The sequence below is a fragment of the Macaca fascicularis genome, chromosome 6 (genome assembly GCF_037993035.2).
Source record: "Macaca fascicularis isolate 582-1 chromosome 6, T2T-MFA8v1.1".
Lineage (NCBI taxonomy): Eukaryota > Metazoa > Chordata > Mammalia > Primates > Cercopithecidae > Macaca > Macaca fascicularis.
The window spans coordinates 121,620,696-121,632,326 of record NC_088380.1 but is presented as its reverse complement, the minus strand read 5'-3'; positions in this window follow the sequence as shown (position 1 = coordinate 121,632,326).

Genomic DNA, 11,631 nt, shown 5'->3' with positions numbered 1-11,631 from the left:
CAGTGCTTTGAGGACAACAAAAGCTTGCTGATGGGAAACTGGATTGCTGTAACCAACTGGGATTTTTCTAGTGTGGCTGTTGGATTTTCCATCTGATAATATTTGAGAAGAAAAATATTTTTCCACAAAAACCTCTGGGAAGCAGTTTAGTGCTATTTGGTTTGGCTTCAACTGTTCTCCACCTGATAATATTTGAGAAGAAAAATATTTTCCCCTGAAAACCTCTAAAAGGCAGTTCTGTGTTATTTAGGTTTGGCCTCAAAAATGTTCCCTCTTATTTGTCTATAAACTTTCAGTAACTGTTTTCCAATGATTAACTGATATACTACGATTAAGGATATATATATATTATAAACATATAGAAATATAAATATATAACATATATCTTTAGCTGTACTTCCTCACTGGAAAAGTATAACTGTCTCCTTTCTCCCAGAGAGGGCTAATTTAGTCTCACTTCCCTTGACAGAATTTATCTGCTACTCAGAGAAAGAGGTAAGAAAAGCAATGCTGAAGCCTGGATGATTCCAAACACTCATGAAATTACTCTTATTTGGATTAAAATGGCTTCTTCCTTTTAGCTATATTCATCGGGTGTCACCCATCTGTGTTGGTCAAGGGAAGGAATGAAGTTATGTGATCTTGCTGCCTGAAGAATTGAGTTTGATTGTCCACCCTCACGTGGCCCGATTGATTCTCTTTCTTCATGAACATCCATTCTGTTTTAAGGGACTCTGGGTCCTTTGTGCATGGGAATGGCAAACTGAAGGGTCAGGGAGGGAATTGTGGGAGGAGGAAGAAGAGAGAGGGGGGGATGTTATCTAAGAAAAGTAGAGAAATGAATTATTTTCTGTAAGACATCACTTCTTCACTCCTTGAGCCAACAGGGTCTTTTTGTTTTTGTTTTTAATAGGGAGTAGCAAAGTTTCAAATGACTTCGATTTTATAAGAGTTGCATGGCTCCTTTCACCAAATGAAGGATCTAATTCTCAGTTCAGGGAGTTGTTTTGGGTCCTGGAAGAGTGAATTTGCCAAATGGCACCAAAACAGCCAGCCTAACCAGCATTGCTCCTCATGAGGAAAACTAGTGAAAAGTCCAGACGCTAACTATAGGGCAATTGCTTTTACTGATTTTTGTTATTTTTCTCTTTGCAGTTTTTGCTTGTGGGTCCCAGATATTCAATTTAGGGACAGACGATGGACCTAGCATATAGATTTAAAATCACATTACAAATTTCACTTCCAGGCAAGATAAAAGCACATTAATTATAATAAGAAGAGAAGTAGAAAGAGGCTATGAAGAAACAAGATGGCTCCAGTGGCAGGAACTGGAGTCTGTGGCTCACTTTGGGTAGAAACAGAAATGGAAGTTCATGTTCCTTGCAACATGAAAACAACCAGCAGGTTGAAGAACTATAACCTTCCTGTGGCCTTTTTGCATTTTGTATGCCCACGCTAATTGCCAGGCTTTTTCATCACTGCCCTTTTGGGCAGATTAGGGTGGGAATCAGATGCATTGTTAGTTGCCTGAGAACATCCCGCTAATATTTTATGAAAGCAAAGTGTGCTGTACTTGGAGTTGGAAGATGCTTTCTACCCACCTCGAGCACAACTTGTGCTTTGCTTCTCCAGTCATGGTGCTGACTTTATAGAGATCCACCCGTGACCTTCTTCTCTCTGCTTCAGTACCAGTGCTTTCTAAGGGCAGGGCTGTGAGCTGGGTTATGGGTACAGTTGCCCTCATAGCAGCATGGAGAGCTCCAAAGAGACTGAGCTTGTAGCCTTGGTATCCAATTAGGCCATGTGATTCAGGCAACTTTACAACAATTGATACCCAAGCTCATAACATGATCGGAACACACCTGTGAGTGGAGAAGAAAACACAAAGGGGCTTTTGTATTTTAGGGGCCTAGGAATGTTGATGGAGGTGTTCAAATATCAGACTCAAATAGAATTTTTATGCCATATCTAGGTAACAAATATGTCTTCATGAAACTCCCATTACCTAAGACTTACGAATTGCATTAAAAAATTTTTATTTTGTCTTGCACAAATTACTTTTGAAGGCAAAGAATATAAACAGAGTATAGATTGTGTCTCTGTGATGCCAAATCATCTGGATAAAAAGTAAAACAAATCAGACGAGCAGAAAAATTTCAGTCTGTTTCAGGGCAGATATTGTTCTTTTTATTTTTGTAATTTTCCTTGTGGCCGGCCAACTACTGAGTTCATTGTTCTTCACAGAATGAATGCTGAAAATGATGCTGATTTGAGTCAAATTGGTCTTAATCTGTTTTTATTTGTTGTTCACTGAAGGGAGAGAGATTTATCAGTAAGTAGAATGTTCTTAAATTTTAAGATAAAATGAAATGAAACATATGACATTTCTGGGAAAATGTAGAAACCATTCCATTAGTATCCACAGGTCTATCTGTCCCATGGCTTTCTGCTATGCAATACCCAGAGAGACAATTGAGGCCCAGGATGGTGTAACTAAGCTTTAGAGTTACACGGATTTAAGTTTTGCCAAGTCTTGAGGCTTGAGAGGATCTCAGTAAGTCACAAAGTAATTTACTCAAGGTCTTATAACAAACCAGCAAGCCTAAGCAAGCTGGTTTATCACCATATCTTCTCCATCTTGAGGGAAACTGCCCCACCTGGGTAAGAATCAGCCAGATGGCAACAAGAAACTTTTTCCCAAGTCTGATGTGTAGAAAGCACTTGCTGGGCACTGAAGATTTAGAGAAGAATTCAGCATAGCCTCAGCTGTTAAGGGAGTTACAATTCAGTGTGGAGTGGGAATAATAATACTACTACTAATAATACAAAATCACAGGAAAAGTGTCAGATAAAAAATACAGACAAAAATAAGGTTGGTGCCTAGCAGATAGTAGGTATTTGGCAAACCTTTATTGAATGAATGAATGAGTACAGAATTCAGGTCATCATCGAAGTACAGCCCCATCATACGTTGAGTCCACTGGGAAGACAGACCTTTTGGAGGAGGCTTTAAGGTAAAAGTAAGAGTTAGCTAAGTAGAGAATGAGAGACTCTCATCATGATATGTATATATACATCAGTAAGAGCTGACTTTGCAGCATAGTTAAAATATAGAAAAATTCAGGCCATTTCTCTTAAGGGGCAATTATTTATCATGAGGACAACTTAGAGTAACTTACTGTTTGGGAATAGATTTTTAAAGTTTTTATGCCAAAGTGGATAATACTCTTTGCTCTGGATGAAAATTCAGATGTTACGTATACAGCAAGCAAATTTAGAAACCAGAAATAAAAAATGGTTTAGCAGGAAGTGACCAGGCAAGGCCAGTGCTAATTAAAAAGCTGAGTAACATTGTCTTCATAATTCAAATAGAAATAGAAGTGCCTAATTTTTATGGAGTATTGATTATATGCAGATGTTGTGCTTCGTTTACTCATTTCATACAATAACCCTACAAACAAGGTTTCATGATTACTCTGTTTTATGGGTGATGAAGTCAAGACCCAGAGAGTTTAAATTGTGTGTCCAAGGATACATAGTAGTAGAAGCAGGACTTGAGCCCACCCAGATCTTTTTGTTTCCAAAGCCCATGTTCCCAACCACTCCCCTATCCAGCCTCCTGCAGGCCAGCAAGTAGAAATAAAGAGAGTGCTCTCATATCCACCACCTAGTCAGGACCGGGATAATGTAACCTTCTGCAAGGTGGATTGGGATCAAGACCTTTCTCAGTGATTTATTCAGAAGATACACTTACTTTTCCTCATTTCAAGTCTGAAGTTCCTTAAAAAGGACAGTCTCAAAAAATATAGCCAGGTCTGAAGTGAACTTGTTCTTTTACCTTTATTTAAATTCCAAATAAGTCTTCTCTATTAGCACATTTATTAGCACGTTTGAGGCAAGGGAACAAGCCATTAGCTTCTGCTGTGCTGGCGATTTTATTCAAAATCATCTGGCTTTTGAAAATAATTGTTAACTGGCCCATTTAAATTTAATTTATATTCTCTCAAAGATGATTTTCCCATTGTATTTTGTTTTTACTTAAAAAAATCTGAAACCATTAAACATTCATTCAAACTTGGAAATGGCTTTCAAAACTGTTACACTGGTGTAACAATTTGAGAGCCTGGACTGTTGCTGTGTTTCCCAGACTCCTCTGTTCCTAAAGGACCTAGTCTTTGCTAAAAACATGCATGTCCAGGACCCTGAAAACTCAGATTCAGTAAATGTATAGTGAGGCCTAGGAGTCCATATTTTTAAAACAAGTTCCCCAGGTTACCTTATGCTTAGGCAAGTGTGGAAGTTGCGAGGTGGAGGCTCTGGAGGAGACATCTCAAGAAGGGGCTTCTCAGCATGTTTCTCGCACTGACTTGGCTGAGCTCAGGGGAAGACCTCTGTCTTCTTTTCTCTCAGTTTCCTAAAAATGCTGCCATTTTATGGGCCTAATTCTGGTCTAGAAACTTGGCCAAAATTCCTGCTGTAGGCCAAAATAATTTTAATAATCAACCTTGTGAGCTGTTTTGAGGCAGACACATCCAAGGTACAACGTCTTGTTTGCTTCTGTTCAGTACTTCATAGGTATCTGTTGAGTTCTCCCTACTCTGAGAAGAGTTCTTTCTGCCACCGCTGTTGTGTCTCCCTTGGCCTTTCAGGCCCCGTCTGTGCTACCTGACTGATATGGTTTAGCTGTGCACCCACAAAATCTCATCTTGAATTGTACCTCCCATAATTCCCACCTGTTGTGGGAGGGACCTGGTCCCAGGTAATTGAATCATAGGGTGGGTCTTTCCTAAGCGGTTCTCATGATAGTAAGTCTGACGAGATCTGATGGTTTTATAAAGGGGAGTTTCCCTGCACCTGGTTTCTTGCCTGCTGCCATGTAAGACGTGCCTTTGCTCCTCCTTTGCCTTCTGCCATGATTGTAAGACCTCCACAGCCATGTGGAACTGTGAATTCATTAAATCTCTTTTTCTTTCTAAATTACCCAGTCTGGAGTATGACTTTATTAGCAGCCTAAGAACATACTAATACACTGACCCTGTGCATCTCCCAGGAGAATGCAGCTCTGGCAACAAGTGGTCATAACTAGAGTTATAGGCCCCTGACCTCTACCCCTCCTTAGCTCATCTTTCTTTATGGGCTCAGACAATCCAGAAGTGGGGGTGTGAAGACTTCGCATAGAGAGACTCTCATTCTTCCCTTCATGGTGTCACAATTTCTGCCATGGCCTTTAGGAGCACCACTTACTGTGCAGGTATGACAGCTGGAACCTGATCCTACCCTCGAAGTCTTTTTTCTGCTCTACCTGAGTCTGGAGCCCCTTGGCCTAGGCCTACTCACCCTTCAAACAGAGGAGGCCTGTGTTTCCTTCTCCTCTGCTTATTTTCATGAGCCAGCAGGTGGGAAACTGGCGCCAGTTTGGGTAGGATCATTTCAGTTCATTGTTGTTTACTGACATTCCTCTATAGTGGTAGGCTGGACCAACAAACAAGACATGTTCCCTGTCCTTGAAGGGTTGATGACAGAGATAAAAAGCATGGGCTTTTGGGGGCAGGTAATCCTGAGTTTGAGTGTCTGCTTTTTCTAGCTGTGTAACCTTGAGCAATTTATTTAATCTCTCTGAGGCCTGGTTTCCTCAGTTGTGATATGGGTGTCATGAAAGTAACTACCTTGTGAGGTTATGGTGAGAATTAAATGACAGCATGCAGGTAAAGCATTTTAAGTTCTGTGTAGCATACAGGTGGGGTTTGATAAATGAGGACTATTAATATCAATATGTGCTGAAGAGGCTGGCCCTCCATGCCCCTGTGTGAATGCCATAAGGTCGAATTGGAGCTCAGAAGCCTTGCTCAGGCTAAGCAGGGTTACTTTTCTTTCCCCTCTCCTAGATTCTCTTTCATCTGTGAAGGACTGCCTTGGAGGCTCTTTCCCTTGAACTTCCTTCGTAATTGCAGATGTCATTCACTGTAAAAAAGAGTCCTTCACATTTATTTTAGTTATTGTTGGCAAAGCTCCATATTTATTTTAGCCCTAATACTGAAAGCCACTCAAGTCATTAAAAAAAAAAAAAAAAAAAAATCAGATGCTCAGAGGTCTCTGTCTAGTGGTGTTCTGATCTGGGTTTACCAGCAAAGGAGAAGTAGTGTCTTTCAAGAGCTTTTATGTAATTTACCCTAGGAGAGGAAGGGACATGATTCCTAGCTTCTTGATGTGGACTGCTAATTGTTATCAGTAGAAAATGTCTGCCTATTGTTTGACTACTACTTGTGCTAATGTCTTCTGCCCTTCCTGTTTATGATCTGCACTTCTACCATTACAGCACTGTGCACTTTACTCTGTATTTATAATTTATAATAAAATCCAATCTCAGTGAATACCAGAAATTGAATGTAGTTGAAATGAGGATAGGCCCAATCAGAGATAATTAGGTTTTTAAGTCCAGCCTGACCTTCCAGAGAGAGGTGGGCTGTGCCTTCTAGGGGTGGCAGGGTTCAGGCAGGAAGTGGTGGCAAGGAAGGTGCCTGATGTCTTTGGCTCTGTGTGCTCTGGCTCCAGGTCACCTCCAGCACTGTTTCCCACCATATTCACTTGACTTTGTGTTCCAGCCCTGTTGACTTTCTTTTAATTCCTCTAATGTTTCATGCTGTCTTGGCCTCAGAATCTTTGTACATGTCTGAACTCTTTTCTCTCCTTTCCTCCCACCCTTCTTCTTTTTGTTTTCTCTATGTACATTTCTTTACTCCACTCCCCACAGGTCAGATCCCCTATTGTACGTCCTCCTCACACCACATGCTTCCTCATTCTTGCCATTTAGCCTGGTTGATAAGTACATGCTTATTTGTTTGGTTATCGTGTCTGCAATTCCATGAGAGCAAAGTTGCATCAGCTTCACTTACTATTGCAGATAGTGGAGTGCTTGGTGCATAGAGGGCGTTCCATATGCATTTGTTGAATTTGTGGGAAGAAAGAATGGCCCACTTGGTAGCTGCAGTCCCCTTGACAATGGAGACCCTTATTTTACACCTGTGTCATTTCCATGGCATGACTGCCTCCTGCCTCCTGCCCCCATGTTCCAGCCAACCACACGCTGCTGGCCAGGGTTTGTTGCACCATCTTTGACAACAGTGAGCTAAGCTGGAGAAGGTTATGTTGTAGAAGGAAAATATATGAATTTAACATTTTGTTTAAGATACTCTTGCAGGCCTCCCCATGAACTCCTGTGAGACGTGTTAATTTAAAGTTTCACTGATAGCAGAGCTAAGGCTCAGAAGAAGTTAAAAGGGTAAGGGCACTTATTTCTCAAATTTCAGATGGGATGATTCCAAAAAGAGAGTGCTTTTAATCTCTGAATGTCCTTTTAATCTCTGAATTGAGGACTGAATGACTCACATTCTGAAGCCAGAGGGTCTAAACTCAGGACCCCAGAGCTAGACTTTTGAGGGGCTGAAGCTTTAAACTCCAGGACCCCAGAGACCTTTGAGAAGGCTGTCATTCTTCCTCCAGCACCAGGAGGGGCAAGATCCTTCCTGGGCTGTGTTTCCCAGAAGCAGACCCTGAGACAGGGGCCCATGTGCAAGAGGTTTATTAAGGAAATGATGCCAGGAGAAAACTGGTGAGGAGGTGAGGAGGCAGGACAGGGAGTTGGAAGGGGTCAAACAAGGTGACATTTCATCCTCAGCTTGATTCCACAGGGGCTCTCTGGTGTGTACATGATGCTGCAGAGTTTGTCCCCACTCAAAGCAAGGGAGCTATACTCTCATAGTACTGTACCACTCATCCATCACAAAGAGCCTCCCTAAGCACCTCTGGCTCCAGGAGCTGCAGCCACCTTCTAAGAGAGGCACAGGTGCAGACTGTTGAGGGCAAAGAGCACCAAAGCCAGAGGAAGGGTGCTCTGCTGGGTAAAGTAAAAGGAATGTGAGAGCTCCAGGAGGAGCACTGACAGTGTTCACTACAAGATTGTAACTAAGGTAAGAAATAATGCTAAGGGTTGTAGATAGACCCCAAATAGAATCACATTTTCTTATTAAATTAATTCTAATAAGAGACATTATTTAAGGCCTACTCTATACCAAGCATTTTGCAAGTGCTTTGCACATACTATCTCATTTAATCCTTATAACATCCCTATAATAGTAAGTTATGATAATTGCGATTTTTTTTTTTATGAAAGAGGAAATTGCAGTTTTAAAGAATTTAAATGGTTTGCTGACATTCTCACAGATAGAAGGAGCAGAACCAGTATTCAGACCCAGGCTTGTATGAGTCTAACACTCCATGCTTTAAAGCAGTTATTATTTTCCCAAGCAAATTCAGAAGGACATGGATGGACATAGGCAAGCCTCTAGAGGATCAGCTTAATCTAGTATCTTCCTCCTCTCACTGTCCATTTATTGAGGGCCCGGTTTTGGAAGAACAGGATAGAGGGACAGTTAGGGGAGATTATCTAGATGACAGAACTCTCCTGTAGACAAGACCTTCATCCATCCTCCTTTCTCCCTCCTTCCACTGCCATCCTGGTAGATCCTTTTGGTGCTTTTTACCAGTTGGGGCTGAGAGCCGCTCTTCAGTTTTCAAGGAGAATTGAGCAAGGAAGGCTTTGCTTTTTATAACACTCACACTTTAAGGAAAAATCCAGATTATCCAGGAGAATCCCAGAAATATTGGGCAAGTTTTCCATGGAAAGTCATGGTATGTAACAAAAAGAGCAGAGGCTTTGGAGCATGGTGGACTTGACAAATCCAAGAACTTCTCAGTTCCTTCTCATGTGTGACAATGGTTCTTGTTAGAGTTAAATGAGATGATGTTGCAAAGGGCAGACCCTGGCACAGGGCAGGAGCTCAGAAACTGCTCACTGTTATTTTTGGACTTTTGGATTTTTGTTTAGGGAAGATGTTTGCTTTGGCTGGCTGCCATAACAGAGTGTCACAGATTGGTGACTTAAGCAACAGAAATTGATTTTCTCACAGTTCTCGATGCTGTAAGTCCAAGATCAAAGTGTCGGCAGGGTTGGTTTCTTCTGAGGCCTCTCTCCTTGGCTTGTAGATGGCTGTCTTCTTCCTGTGTCTTCACAGGGTCTTCCCTCTGCATGTGCCTGTGTACTGACCTCCTCTTCTTATAAGGACACCCAATATACTGGATTAGGGCCCAGCCTAGTGTCCTCATTTTACCTTTATTACCTCTTTAAAGAACTTATCTTCAAATATGGTCACATTCTGAGGTACTTAGGGTTAGGATTTCAACATGAGCATTTTGGGGGACAAATTCAGCCCATAACAGAGGAACATTTCCCAAAGGCAGGAATCACCTAAGATATGCATACCGGGGGCTGTGCCCCCCAATCATATGCCAACACTTATATTTCTTGTTTTCTTAGGAGAAAAGTATCAGGGGGACCTTGAATCTGCTAGTTCTTGGGGTACCTCCCTTTTCTGAACTTCCTTAATATAATCCTTGGTCTTGGCAGACATTATCTTGAAGTTAATTCTCCATCCCTGTGAAGCAATGAGGTGGTCTTAGCCTCTCTGAGTGCCTCAGGTGGAAACCAGTATGAAGCAGGAGGCTTAGAACGAGTAAGAGGAGGGGGAAAGAAGACCTCTCTTTTTCAGGAAAGTTTACGTGTTTTAAAGAATTGGTGTGAAATTTCTTAAAAGGGAGAGATGTTTCTTCATATCATTGCTTAGAAGCAGTGCCAGGTACACTCTTTTACTGGGCTTTGCAGAGACCAGAAAGCAGGCAGCTGTAGATCTAATGTGTGTATCCCCCAGACATTCATATGTTAAAATGCTAACCCCAGGGCCATGGTATTAGGAGGCGGGGCCTTTGGTAGGTGATTGGTCAAGACTGTAGAGCCTTCATGATTGAGATTCACGCCCTTATAAAAGAGGCCCAAGAGAGCTGTCTTGCCCCTTCCAATGAGAAGTTTTGGTCTACAACCTAGAAGAAGGCCCTCACCAGAACTCAATCATGCTGGGACTCTGATCTCAGATTTACAGCCTCCAGAACTGTGAGAATAAATTTCTGTTGCTTATAAGCCACCCAGTTTATAGTATTTTGTTATAACAGCCCCAGTGGACTAAGACGCAGGCCTTCGGGGCACCTGGATGCATGGGGGATGTCCCCTAACCCACCTTACTCCCTTTCAAAAGCCATCCTCCTGTCCTTTGGAGGTGCTGATAGAGGTGGCAGGCACGTGGCCAAAATAGGTATTAGTTTGTTTTTTAATTTCCTACATGGTCCAATAAAGAATTTAAGGCTTCCTTTTCAGAATATTATATCAATACAATATTTAGCTACATCCAGGGTATGTGGGGGCTTGTTTGAAAGAGTGGCAGGTAAGTCAATGTGTACTAGGTGAGGAGCTGGGAAAAAAAGGTCCTAACAGAGAGGAAAAGTATGTGCAAAGGCTCTTTGGAGGCAATGAACAGAGTCAAGGGATGTGAGGGTGTGAAGAAAGCTGTGTGGCTGGAGAGAGCATAGGAGCCTGAAGTTGGACAAAACTGGGAAGGGGGCAGGGGCCAGGCCCCATCTGCCTCACAGATTGTGTTAACAAGGAGGTGGTGGTGGCAGGATGAAGTTTGTTTTAAAAAGGGTTATTCTGGTTGCTTTGGGGAGAAATGGGCAGGTGTGTGTGTGTCTGTGGGACATTTGGGCTAAATGCTCAGCATCCCAGGAGAATGGGGCAGAGGCAGAGTAAATGCAGGTGGAGCAGTTGGGAGGATACTGAGACAGTCCAGATGAGAAGAAGCTGAGCTGAGGGTCGTGGCTGTGGTGGTGTATGGCAGTGGATGGCTCCTAAAGCAATTTAGGGTGTAAAACCAGTAGGGTTTGTTTGTAGATTTAATATAGCAGTTAGGAAGTAGGTGTCAAAGATAATTCCTAGATTTTTGACCTAAGCACTTGAATATACAATACTGCCATTTGTAGGAACAAGAAATATTGGAAAAGGACTGGATTGTGGGAAAGATCATGAGGTAACTTTGGGACATGTTGAATTTGAGATGTCTTTGAGGCATCCAAGAGGAGACATTGAATAGTAGATGAGGAGATGGAGAACTTAAGTTGCCAAATGTCTTAACAAAATTCTCTCACTAAGAATGAAAGATCCAATTCTAGATTTCAGATCTCCCGATTCCTACTTCAGTGCTCATTCCCTGACCAGTTCTTTCTATCAAGTGATGTCAAAGAATAAAGGACAATGCACATATTTTCCTGGGATTCAGGGCACTTAGCCCTGATCAACTGTCATAAATATGTTTATTTGAAATTGTCTGTTTATTTTTAAAATTCATCAGATTTATTGTTCTACTGTATAACATGTTTGTTCCTTCTGTATAGTAATGTGATTAAAAGCTACTTATCTTGGAGTAGAATTGCTGCTCCAGGAGGATGCTTTGGGTGTGTTCTGGGGTGATGGAACCACATGCCTGGGAAGATGCTGGTTCAAGGCTGCCTCCAGTAGTGGTGCTGCCTCTCTGGGCATGACCCATGAGAACAGCATGGCAGCCTACTTATTATAATGTAGAAAAACAGTATTTGGAGTGGATTGAGAGTGGGGACAGGGATGATGATGAGTTTGGTTTTGAATATGTAGCTGAGTGATGTGTCACTCAGTCCTATTTTACAGCAAAGGAA